Genomic DNA, 13,671 nt, shown 5'->3' on the forward strand with positions numbered 1-13,671 from the left:
AGCCAGATGCGTCTGTCACAATTGTGATCATACCAAGAGCCAAACACCTGTGAAGACGTAAAAAGGTCCCCCTGGTGCCCACTCCCCGGACTACAGAATAAAAACCAGAAGTTACTGCATGTGTCATGGGCTCCCAAAGAGCTCCTGTCACACCTTCCACCTTGGTCACACGCCAGCCACACACTGATCAGACATGAAGGCCCCCAGTCCAGGAACCTGACCCATCTCACCGCAGTCTGGAAAAGGCATGGGTTGGGACACGGAATCCGTGGCCCAAGGACACCTCCGCAGTGACCCTGGTCAGAAAGGTCAACTGTCCACTTACTGTAACCAAAGTGCTCCCAGAACTGCTAAGCCACTGGCGCCCAGGAGGGGACGAGGACCCCACACATGCAGCCGGTACATTATTTCCAGAAGATCATGTGGGAGCCAAGAGCCTCGAGTAGGTTCACACTGCACAGCCTCAGGGAAGAATCCAAAATGCAAACCTGGATATATTCACAGGGACACTTAGCACCATGGGATTTATAACTGTGGGAACGATGGAACGTCTCTTAGCGGTCCCTTCATCTGGGGAGCCACTAAACACGGATGGCATCCACAGGAACCCACAGACCCCTGTTATGCGGTGTTTCTTTTTGATTTTTTAGAGAGAGAGAGAAAGGGGCAGGGGAGGGGCAGAGGGAGAGAGAGAATCTCAAGCAGGCTCCATGCACAGCGCAGAGCCCAACATGGAGCTCAATCTCACGACCCTGAGATCACGACCTGAGCCAAAATCAAGACTCGGACACTTACCCAACGGAGCCACCCAGGTGCCCCTCTTTCCAGTATTAAAAGGAAGCTTTTAGTGATGTGGGAAAACATGCCTACAGTATTAAAAAGAAGCTGAAGATCATGAACCAAATTGCATTTGTATCATGAATTCAACCAAGGAAAGAAATGAGTTCAGTTATGCCAAGAAAATGTACAGAAAGAAAAATGTCTTGCACTAACAGTGTTTCCTGCTGAAGATGAGCGGGAATGCTGTTTTTCCCACTTCTTTTTAAACTTTCTATACTTAACGAACTTACTACAAAAATATACGTTAATTTTTTAACCTGTGGAAATAATACCAGAGAACAAGGTAAATAATGTGAAATCGATGGTGAAAGTCGACAGCCATCATTAAAATTCCTTTAATGTTTCTGTCATAAGAATCACCCTGCTCCCAGTGGCCGGGAGAAACAGGGAGTACACATACTTCTCTTCACAGCTCTGGTAACCTTACAGGAAAAAGGATGAAAACCTCCATTCAGAGACCTCTCTACAGATTGGTGATAAAACCCACCCCGGAGGGAACTTGGAATACTTTATCATGAGTTATCAAGCTAACAGGTAGAATTTCTGCTGCTTAATAAATGCCTAGCATTGCTTTCCTTCCCTTTCATCAGCAGAAGACGGCAGAATTCACAAGACTATGCTAAACATCCACTCAGGGCACAACGTGGGCAACTGTCCATGTCCCACGGCCGCCCCAGGAGAGATCAGTGCCATGATGAAGGTTGGGACCCTGGCTTCTGCTCCCCGCTCCCCATCTTACTTCATGCTCTGCTCAGAACACACCCAAACTTCCCCAGCAGCCAGCGTGGAAGCCCTGGGTGCTCCTTCTTCTCAGGATGCCTGAAAAGGGAGAAGAATCTACAGAATTCTCCATGGGAGCAGCTAGCTGCTGTCCTCAGGGATGAGATCAGAAAGGTCCCTGGGGAGGAGTCTGATGAGGAGGACGAGGAGCAGATGGGAATAAGATGGCTTAGGAGGGGCAGCACGTGCCCAGCTGGCTAGCACATCCCAGTGAGCAGAGCGGGCACCTCCCAAACCTCACCCAGGCCCTACACATGCCTCCACTTAATCAGGACGGCCAAGTGCCCAGAGGAGTCGTGAGACCCATAACCAGGGAAGCTGTGGTCCAGTGAAGGCAGCCTTCACTGAGCTGCGCCCGCAGGAGGTCACGGCTGGGCAGAAGGCACCCGAAAGAAGAGCGGGGAGCAACCCGCGTGCCTCCAGCTGGGTGGTGCCCAGCAGGAGCCACGCCCCGGACCTCGACCCTGACACGGGAAGGTGGAGGCGGCAGTGGAGGCGGTGGGCCCGGCCGGCGTGTCCCACAGCACGAGTCCAACACACCCACCGCGGGGGCTCCCCAGACGCCCAGTTCCCAGGGCGCAGAGAAGACCCCGTCCTGGGCCCCAGAGGCAGAATCGGGCCTGGAGCGGGTCCCGGGACCCGTGGCCGCGGGCAGTGTTCCATCTGGTTCTTTCTCCAACCTACCTGATGGCCTCTGATCGCCTCTATTGCTTTCTCTTTCTTCAGTTATGTTTTATTTTTAAGGCATTTGATACACAGTTATCTTTTTATTATTATTATTTTTTAAGATTTTATTTATTTATTTGACAGAGAGAGACACAGCGAGAGAGGGAACACAAGCAGGGGGAGTGGGAGAGGGAGAAGCAGGCTTCCTGCCGAGCAGGGAGCCCGATGCGGGGCTCGATCCCAGGACCCTGGGACCATGACCTGAGCCGAAGGCAGACGCTTAACGACTGAGCCACCCAGGCGCCCCCTGATACACAGTTATTTTATATTCTGTCTCTGATCACGCCAATCTCTCCAGCCCTTTGCCCGTACAAATTGTTAAGTTTTCTTGCCCACCCTTCCTGTCTCAGCTCACTGTTTGCTTCTTCCCCTGACTTTAGACTCATTGACTTGATTGCGATCCCCATGTTTTTGAAGAATTTTGCATTGCCCAGGGTCTGACTGCCGTACGATAGCACACTTTCTAGAGCGTCGCAAGCAGCAGTGAAGGCCCCTGCGCCCCTCTACGGCCAGGGCCCTGACCCTGTCTGTGTGCTCGTGAGAGCCCAGCCCTTCCACGGACGAAGCCGCTCTGCACACCTCTGCGGTCTGTGGACTCGGGAAGAGCTAGTGCCGCCAACAAGTCCAGGGTGGAATGCGACCTGCTATCTGGCGGTTCTGCGCGGCCGACGGACAAACCACAGGCCTCGAAGGCCACTCTCGCCACCGTTCCCTGCAGGCCTTCGGGGCAGAAGCTTCATTCTGGGCAGCCGGCCCCATGCGGCCTCAGCGGCCCTGGCGGGGGCCACCTGCACGCACCCTGACTCACCTGGTTCTCAGAGGACCTCGGCTGCCTCGCGGCTCAAAACCTCTGCCCACAGACCTAAAAGGGAAACGTTGAGTAAAAGCAGCAAGTAGTCCTTCCTCGCATAAGGAAGGGCTCAGAGGCCTGGGAAGCCTCCCTTCCCTGCAACCAAAGCTTTGCCGCAGCCACGTCTCCCTGGAAAGGAGGCCCCTGCGGGTCAGGGAGGCTGCAGGACTGTGGAGGCCGGCACGGCTTGCGGAGGCATCTTGCAGGCCTTCTTCCGAGTCCGGCACAGCCGGCCGCTCCCCTGCAGAGGCGGGCATGTCGATGGCTGGTGCCTGGTGCCTGCGCCCGGCCTCTCCGGGCTGTCACTCACCCGGGGATGAACTTGCAGCCATCAAGGTCATCAAGGTCATCAGAGTCAAAGCATGGCACGGCCGCAGCTCAAAGCCCCTTGCGTGGGCCGTGGCCGACCAAGCCTCAGCGACAGAAACCTTGCAAACCATCAAAACGTGCTGAGGCTGAAGGTGCACATCCTCACCCAGCAAAGCTCTCTCCCCTGTGCCTTCTGGCCTCGGGTCCCAGAGATGGGGGGGGGTGGCGCTAACACCCGTTCTCCTGGGTGGGGAGAGGTGTCCTGGGGACAGGGACATGGCCCTGGGGCCAGTTTCCCCTCGCTGAGCACGTGATCGAGCAGCAGGCTAAGTTCTCCACCCCTCCATCTGCGATCGCAGGCCCCTCCGTGCCGCTGGGGACGTGAGCGGGACCGCGGAGGAGGACGTGCGCTCCACAGCGTGAGCACCCAAACGACCCGTGCCCACACCCCCTCTGCAGCTGCATCCTTCCCAAAGAATGGAGAGGCCCGCTCTGGGCTGCGCTCGGACCCAGAAGCGCAATGGGAGCCACTCGGTGGAAACCACCAGGAAGGCGGGAGGGTCTGCAGAGAAGCGCAGGGGGACTGGACCTGTGCTCGCAGGACGCACAAACCGGGGACGCCCGAGGGGCTCTGCTTCTCTGGTAGTGGAGCTGGACGACGCCAGGCACCAGCAGGACTCCAGCAGGGACCGCTCCACGGGGACCACGCTGTCAGCCAGCACACCGTCCTCCTGGGGGTCTCTGCGCTGACTGCAGAATGCCCCCCAACACTGGGGGTCACACGCGGGGGCAGCAGCAATGTGCACAGTCAGCTGACCACACAGCCCTTTGAAGGCGCTCAGCTCACCCTCCCTGCCCGAGGCCATCAAAGGGCTCATCGTCCCCCGTCACCGGGCCGTGACTCTCCCAGACACTCCTATCTTTGCCATCCACACCACATCCCCTGGGGCCTCATCCCCCCTGGACATTTCTCCCCCATCTTTGTTGCCTCTCTGAAGGGAGCTGGGGGAGAGTCCCTGCCAAGAGTCACTGTGCTCTTCTCAGTCTCCCCCCATGAGGAACTTGGGAAGGGCTGGCCCCAGAGGCCTCCGAGAGGGCAGGGGTGCCCACCAGACATCTGTCCTGTGCCCCACAGCCTGGTGCTCGGGGCTGGACCCCAGCACCCTCCCTCCCGCTTGCAGCTCTGACATTGAGGTCTGCACCATACCCCCACCCCCCACCATTTGTCTGAGTGGCTCATTCCGGGGACCCCCACCCCCAACACATACTGAAGTCTGCACCCAGAGCTGAGAGCCGCAGGGCTTCTCCCCCACCCCCAGCTCGGCAGCCCTAAGTCAGCATTTCTGCTCCAGGGTAGGGCTTGGGCATGCACAGAGCCTCCAGGCCATTCCCAGCCAAGCCCCCAGTCTGTTTTGCAACTTCTAGCTGACGGCCCCAGCCAGATGTTGACCAGAGCACAAAGTGCACTTTGATGTTTCTTTAGCAATCTCTGGGGAATCCGCAGTCCCCACTTCCCCAGGAGATAAGAGCTGCAGATGGGCTCCCCTGGGTCTGCAGAGGAAAGGGCCGGTGGGCAGCAGTTGGGGCATCGCTGTCCCCTGGCCGGGACAAGCAGGACTGGGGGCAGGCTGGAGACAGGGAGGGTGTGGTATGAGCAGCCTGAAGGTCTGCGCCCGCCCCGTAGAGGGGCCAGAGACCCTGTTCCAGCAGGCCTCTCCTGCAGTGAGCCCCATGGGCTCCTGGCACCGCCCTGCAGGGATGGGGGAGGGAGCAGGGGTCCAGAGGACTCTAGGGTGCAGACCCCGGAGCTCCCTGGGGCATCCATTCCTCCCCCTGTCTGGGCTTGTTCAGGAGTACCCTGAGGAGTGTGTCAGGAGGTTCTCTGGGGTCCCAGATGCCTTGATTGAAATTTTGGATTTTTCAAATATAAGCCTAGACAGAGAAACCTCGTTTGCCTAAAAAAATACCTCTGGGGTGCCGACCATGTCCCGTTTTCTATATGAATAGTGCTTTCACAGTGTGTTAAGTCTATAAAAATTCGGGAACTATATACTTATAATACGTACACTTTTCTATATTAAATTAGATTTCAGTAAAATGCTTTTTTAAAAAACTACATTTCAAGGCAATTTTCCTGAGAAAGGCTTTCCTAGCAACTGCTTTTGAACCATTCAACTCCTTCCCGGAGGCTTCAGGCAACTAGAACCTTGGTTCTCATTTACATCAGAAACACAATGTTTAAGGAATAATTTTTCTTTAAAATGATTTATAAATAATGGAGAGCTATTACAAAGACCGTGACAGCTCTTTATGAACTGATACAAACAAATCTCCAAAACACGCCATTAAGGTATATGGATGGCATCAGGTATGTAATCGGGGGCCCTCTGTGTGATTTGAGAAGATAAAGGAAGAAAGACGATGTACTTGGTGATTGTGAGTGCGTGGATGTGCCTGGGTCACAGAGGTTGTGACGCCTCTGGGGAGGGGGACTTCTGGACGGCTGAGGGTGGGGCTGGGAGAAAGATGCTTGTTTCCATTCGGTCCCTTTTTATTCTTCTGAATTTTGTTCCAAGTGAATTATTACTTATTAAAAATTAATTTGATTTTAAAAAGGTTAAGTCTTCTAAAGAGAAGGCCATGTTTTCCATCAATCCCCATTCACAAATCCACCTCCTTTCCGTGGGCTTCTCGTCCCTAAAAGGAAGAGTTCAGAGATGATTCCCGCCAACTCCATCTGTAATATCAGATGGCAAATACCATAACCTCAAGAGGCCAGGGCTTGCTCTTCAAGAGCTGAAAAATATAGATCATTCTTTTTGCATTAAAACTATGCAGGAATGCCCACACTTACTGCACATGCTGATCAAAATTCCCCAAGGAGCACTCAATCACTGCTCCTGCTCCCAATTTTAAAAAGCATATTTAAGCTGCAGAAAACAGTATGACAACTGTCAAAAAAATAAACATAGATTTCGCATATGATCCAGAAATTCCACTTCTGGTTATATATCAAAAAAAATGAAAGCCGAGTATTGAAGAGAGATTCGCATGCCCGTGTTCAGGGCAGCACTATTCACAATGGCTAAAACATGGAAGCAATCCAGCATCCGTCGATGGATGAGTGGATAAGAAAGTGTGGTCTGTCCATAGAAGAGAGATGTTTCAGCCTTAAAACGGGAGGAAATTCTGATATTAGAACACAGGTGAGCATTGAAGATGTGCATACTGAATAAGCAGATAGGAAAGGATAAATACCGTAGGATCCACTTCAAGAGGTCCCTGGACTCATCAGAGTCATGGAGACAGAGAGCAGAAGGGTGGGCACCAGGGGCTGGGGAGGGATGGGGTGCTGGTGTTTCCTGGGGACAGAGATTCAGTTGGGGAAGATGGAAAGTTCTAGAGGTGGGTGGTGGTGAGGGCTACACGACAGTGTGAACTATGCACAGAAATGATGACGTGAGGGACACCTGTCTGCAGGTGGTTGACAGCAGCATCTGCAATAAAACCACAAGGTGGGTGCAGGGTGACCCATACAACAGCGGAGGAAATTGAGGTGCTGAGAAGTGAAGTGACAGGTGGAGAAGACTCAGAAACAGGACAGCCCCGCAGTGCACTGGGCACGGACATCACCGTTGCCAGAGGCCCCGACAGCCCCACAAGCATTGAGCACCTGCTGCATGCATGCTGCCATTGCTGGGTCCTAAAGTGAGTAGGAAGAGGGCATTTCAGAGAGTGGGGGCAGCCCGATGACAGAGCGGGGACATCAGACAGAGCACTGGGGAGCATGACTTGTTTATTCCATGCAGTGAAGAAAAAACGGGGAAAGGTTTGGCTTGGGAAGAAACTGGAAGCCAGAGCCAGCTCGTGGAGAGCCCCGTGTATCATACTAGGTGTATTGGTCAGCTACTGCCTTGTGAGAAACATCCCCACGCCTCGTGGCGCAAACAGCAGCTGTTCATCACGTCCTACACGTCTGCAGCTCTGTGCTCTGGGCCCAGTCCTCTCATCTCTGCCGGGCTCCTACTGAGCGTGGTGGGGCTCTGGCTGGTGGGGGGCTGTCTCGGGGGGTTCTACCCCAACAAGGTGGTCTGTCACCCTCCAGGAGGCTCACCCGGCTGGTTCTCATGGTGGAGGTGGAACTATGAGGAGCGGGGAGGGAAGCTTCGAGGCTCTGGAGCCTCTGCTCGGCACCGGCACGCCCCACTTGCCCTGCACTGTGCGGGCCCAGACAAGCCACAGGGTCTGCCCCGATTCGGGGGATGGGCACCAGCGCCACCTCCTCATGGCCAGTCCCACTACAAGGAGGGGTGGAGAGCCTCAGCATTTTCCCAATGCACCGCACTTCAGAGTATAACACCTACGGATGCGGATAGCCATTGGGGGTCTTTATGGGAACAGCATGACATCACAGCTGTTTTCAGGAAAAGAAATGAGCCAGTTGACTTGTGTCTGCTGTGAATCTGAGTGAGGACCCTGATCTGTTCTGCTGTTTCTTCCTGCCCCGGGGTCTGTCACTTGCAGGCATCTTTCTCCTGGAAGTAATGGTCCATCCGGCAGAAGGCCAGAGCGTGCAAGCCAACAGTCCGCAGGTACATCCCCTTCTCTGCAGACAGGACCTGGAGCCCAGGCAAGGAGGGGGCTTCTCCAGGGCCAGGCATCCCCATGGGAAGAACGGACCTGGAGGCTGGGTCTCGGGCCACACCAACCCCAGGAGCTTCACTCAAATAGTCTAGCATGCTCCGTGATGCATTTGAAAAGATGAGTAGCAGCCATGAGGAGGGCAGTCGAGGAGAAACCAAGAAACTAAAATCCTGGTTTAGCATGCATTGATCCAATTCTGGACTTTTGGGCATAAAGATGACAAGAAAAAAAAAATTAAAAAGAAGGAAACTCCTGGATAGAGACTTTTCTAATAAGGCACTCACAGCTTGATACACAGACACTGTTAACTTTTGCGGGGGACTCTGCCGACTCCTCCCAGGCCACTGGCGTGTGTAAACAATGTAATATAGTGATTCAATTTTCTAAGAGTCCGTTAGCAATTAAACCCAGAATGTTTGGGAAGAGATACCAAATTCTAAAGAGAATTGCCATTTAAACTTTCACTTTTCTGAGCAACAAAGGGATAATGGGGAACAGCTAGGAAGTTTCTCTTAAATTTCAGTGAGGAAATTATAAAAATTGAGGTCAAATGCCCTTTGGGATTCTTTAAATGAATCCGTGACCTTGATATGCCAGTAGGAAGCGTCAAGGGCATTAGGACGGTCTTACGGAACACTCATCCGCGTTTGTCCCGGTTATCAGAGCTGGGGACATCCAAGGAATTCTTGGCATACTGGTTAGGGGTCATTGGGAGCACCGTTTGTTCTTAGCAGATGGTTTTAAAAATACAGTTCATCTACTGTAGGGAAATGTGCATGAATATATTCAATCCAGCCATGTTCCATGAGCAGTTAGGATCTGTCTCACAGGGGGCAAGTCCAAGGCCCCAGAAAGAGACAGCAAGAACCGTGTCAGGGGCCCTGCTTTCCCAGAGTCACCTGCCAGGTTCAGAAGCCTCCAGAAACCACATGGGAGAGCTACAGGGATGTGGTCCTCGGGGCTCATGGTTGTTGGAGAAGCCCGGGGGCCACTCCCAGCCCGCGTGGACATTACCCTGGAGTTCGGCCCTCCAGCCCTCGCTCCTGAGCCTTAGCCTAGATGGTCTCCAGTCTCACCAGCCCCTGTCATGGCCAGTGGGGCTTAAGGCTCCCAAACCTGCAGCCCCAGCTTTGAGAAATCCCTCGTTCCGTCAAACAGGTCTGACCTGCTTGTCAGGCTTTTCCCGGGCTCAGTTTTTGTGCACACATAGACATGATGTGAATTTTATCTGGGAGGTGCTCTAGAGATGTAATTCACTGTTGTGGAAATTTGCTAGTTGAGGTGACTCTCAGTGACTCATGCATAAGCACGCCAAAGGTCAACAGTTTATTCAGAACCAGGATGATTGAGATCAATTAATCAAACCTCGTGTGTGTAGCCCCCACATGGCGAATGGTGCCATGACTAGAAATTCTGGTTGAAGGAGGAACAAACTTCTATCAGGAAAAAAAATGACCTGAAAATTTAAAATACGAAGAAAAAAATTTAAAAAAGAAAGGGACAGACGAAACAGTGCAGCGAACGGTTGAGAGGACCTGGCGTCCACATCCTGGAGGCTAAGGGAGGCACGTCCGAGGGACCAAGGCAGAGAACGCCCCGCGGCAGAAGTTGCAGAGCAGCGGGGTTCGCTTCCGCCCGAGCTGTCCGGCAAGAGCTTGGGGCGCCTCCGGGAGCGGGGACCCCACACTTCCAGTCGGCCCGTGATGGCTCTCACCTTGGAGATGCACGACTGACTGCGGCTTCGAGCAAAATCCGCCTTTCGCCCCACACTCCCCACCAGGCTCTGAGTGCGCTCTCTGTTCCCCTAGGAAACTTCTAGAAAGAACGCCCCCCCCGTGCTTCCTCCCTCTTCCCACCCCCGGGGGGGCTCCTCAGGGCGGCTCCTCTGATCTCCGCAGGTATCCCCGTCCAAAGACACCTTCCGTCCTTAGCTCATCCTCATCTCGGTCCTCATCCCGAGCCCTGGGACCCATGCCTTCCTTCTGGGAACACTCACCTCCCTTCTTGGCCAGGGCCACACGCGAACCAAGTCCCCTTCCCCTCTGGCCACGCCTGCGTCCCCATGACAAAGCTCCTGCTCCTCCATGCGGTGGCCAATGCAGCAGCTCCTCAAGGGTCCGCCCTGTGCCTCCGTCCCTGGGCCTTCGGGCGCCACCTACACGCAGGGGACGCACAGATTTGTACGTTTAGTCCAGGCTTTTCCTTTGCGTCAGGCCCCAACTACTGCACCACTGGCCGGATACCCGTGTGTGACTGTTGCAAAGACATCTCACACAAGACGAGTCCACGCCACCTCCCGATACCCCGACCTGGGCACCTCCCGGGGGTGGTCCTCTGCTGGGGTCCCCGCCAGGCTGGAGGGCTCCGCCACCTGCCCAGTGCTACACACCAGGGTCTCAGGAGTCGTCCCCCCGCACACACACCAACACTGCATATCTAATCCAACACCAGACCCTGTTCCTTGTAGTTCTGATTTTTCCTCCTATTTCTCTATTTCTCTTCATCTCCACTGCCAACCTCTTAACACAAGCCCCCATCCTCTCTCCCTTGACATCGGCAACTGCCTCGAGCTCCCCTACCCACTGCATCTGTTCTCCACACTGCAGCCCACGTGATCTCAAATCCCAAGTTCATGATGTCAGCTTCTCCCACCGTGCCTCCCACGAGGGAACGGAGCCCACCTGACCTGTCCACGGCCTCCGAGGGGTCTCCAGGCTCCTTTCGTGCCACGCTCCCCACCCTCCTTTCTGACCCTGTGGCCCTTCCCTTACCCGCCTTCAACAAGCTTCTACACATCTTTGCCTGTGCCAGGCCCACGGCCACCTGACCTCCCACATCCACCTAATTAACTGCACGTCCATGTGTCCTTCTGCAAAGCTTTTCCCAGCCCCGTTGACCAGGCCAAGTCCACAGCTTACTAGAAGCTTTCGCGGCCCCATGTGCCCTGTCTTCTTCTCTGTGAATCCATTCTCCGCCCACAGCCACTGAAGAATGAAAACTGGACCAATTCCTCTCCTGCTGAATGAACACTGTCCAGTGGATTCTCACTTATACGCAGAAAGAGAGCCATGCTCGAGGCTGCCCGCGATGCCACCCCGGCTCCTTCCCCGACGTCCCAATGCAGAGCCCTCGCACACCCTTGAACAGCAGCTCCGGGCAGCCTCAGAGCTCCCTCCACATGGAGGAAGACGCTGGTCTCTGCTCATCCTCCACGCTGTCTTTCCGTGTGTACCGTGAGAATGCGCGGCGTGAGGCCTGCCATCCTAACAGACATTCCAGCGCACAGCGCAGGACTGTTAACTTTGGGCTCCGTGCTGGGCAGCAGTCCCTAGGACTCACTCACCTGGCGGACCAGAACCTTCACACTTGTAACTGGGGAGCGCCCCCCCATCCCTCCTGCCCCCGCCCCCGGCAGCCACCGCTCTCTGCTTCCCCCAGTCCCACGATTCTAGGTGCCTCACATAGGCAAAACCGAACAGTATCTGTGCCTCTGTGACCGGCTCATTTCACTCAGCTCTGCGTCCTCATGGGTCATCGTGCTGTCAGGCATCCCAGGTTCTCTTTCTCCTGAGAGGCGAGGCACATTCCATACCATGTGCACACCACACAATCTTCTGTGCCCATCTGCGGGAGCACACGCACGCTGGCTCCACACGGCGGCTACTCCAGTAACGTGGCATTGCACGCGGGCACCAGGGTCCCAGGCGTTCCTCATCCCCATCAACACTCATCATCAGTTGTTCGAGAAAAGCCATCCTAACACGTGTGCGGTGTTATCTCATTGTGGTTTTGATTTGCATTTTCCTGATGTTCAGTGATGCGGAGCATCTTTTCATGCACCTGTTGGATATTTGTGTCTTCTTTGGCAATATGCCTATTCAAGTTCTTTGCCCATTTTTAAATTTAATTATTTGGTTTGTTGCTATTGAGTTGTATGAATTCCTTATATATTTTGGATACTAGCCCCTTATCAGATACATGGTTTGCAAATATTTTCTTCCACTCTGTAGGTTGCCTTCTCACACTACTGATGGGTCCCTTTGCTGTGCAGAAGCTCTTTAGTCTGATGGGAGTCCCCTTTATCTATTTTTGCTTTTGTGGCCTGTTTTCAGTATGGTATCTAGGAGACCACAGCCAGAACCAATGACCAGTTTCCCCCTGTGCTTTCTTCTAGGGTCTTTACCGTTTCGAGTCTTACGTTTAAGTGTTAATTCACTGTGAGTTGAGTTTTGTGTATGGTGTGAGATAGGGGTTCAACTTCGTTCTTCTGCATGTGGCTGTCCAGCTTGCTTTCCCAACACCACTTGTTGAAGAGACTGTCTGCCTCAATTGTGTGTTCCTGGCTCCTTTGTCAAGGACCAGGTGACCACATGTGTGAGGATGCCTTCCTGGGTTCTGCTCCATCCCGTCCGTCTCTATGTCTGTGTTTATGCTAGCGTGTTCACTCTGTTTTAATTACTGTCAGGCTGTGATATACTTTGAAATCAGGAAGGGTGACGCCTCCAGCTTTGTTCTTCTTTCTCAAGGTGGCTGGGCTACTCATGGTCTTTTGTGCTTCCATATGAATTTTCGGATGGGTTTCTATTTCCATATAAAATGCTGTTGGGATTTTGAAAGGGATTGCATTGAATCTGGAAGACCACGTTTTAACAATACCACGTTTTCTAGTCCACAGACACAAGATGTGTTTCCATTATTTGTGTCTTTTTAAATTTCTTTCACCAACATTTTGTAATTCTTAGTGTATGAGTTTCACCTCCTCAGGAAAGTTTATTCCTAACTATCTTATTGTTTTTGTTGCTCTCCTTATTGCCTTTTCAGATGGTCCATTGTTGGTGTACAGAAACAGCAGATTGTGTTTTTACTCTGTATCCTGCAACTTCGCTGGATTCATTTATTAGCTCTAGCAGGTGCTCTGATGAGTCTTACGGGTCTCCTATAGGTGGGATCGCGTCATCTGCAAACAGGTAGTTTTGCTTCCTCCTTTCCAATTTGGGTGCCTTTTCTTCCTTTTCCTTGCCTAACTGCCTCTTCTGCATCCTGACTGAAGTGTCACAGTGTCCCTTCTCCAGCCATCCTGTCTGTGGCTTTCCGCATGCAGCATTTCATCATTTCATAGCACCTGTCCCGATTAAGCATGTGACATTCTGTCTGCTTGCGTGAGCACGGGTGCCTCTAGAAGCTGGAAAAGGCGGGAAACAGCCCTGGAGCCTCCAGAGAGAAGCAGCTCTGCCAGCACCAGGGTGTCAGCCCTGGGACACCCACGTCAGACCTCTGAGCTCTGAGCTCCAGAACTGTGCCCTAATTAAGTCCGTGCTCCATAAGCCAGCATGACGGTGGCAATTTGCTGTAGTCAGGGCAGAAGACGCACACCCGTGTGTTTCCCTCTCCTTTCCTAGGCAAACTGTGGGGGCAGAACGCCACATTCACCACGGTCTGCACAGAGTCCAGCAGACTGCCTGGACTTCAACAGGTGCTCAGTGAATATCTGTTGAAAGAATAAATGAATGGAGAATTCCCAA

The sequence above is a fragment of the Mirounga leonina genome, unplaced genomic scaffold, assembly GCF_011800145.1.
Source record: "Mirounga leonina isolate KUSES-001 unplaced genomic scaffold, KU_Mleo_1.0 Mir_151, whole genome shotgun sequence".
In the NCBI taxonomy this organism is placed as follows: domain Eukaryota; kingdom Metazoa; phylum Chordata; class Mammalia; order Carnivora; family Phocidae; genus Mirounga; species Mirounga leonina.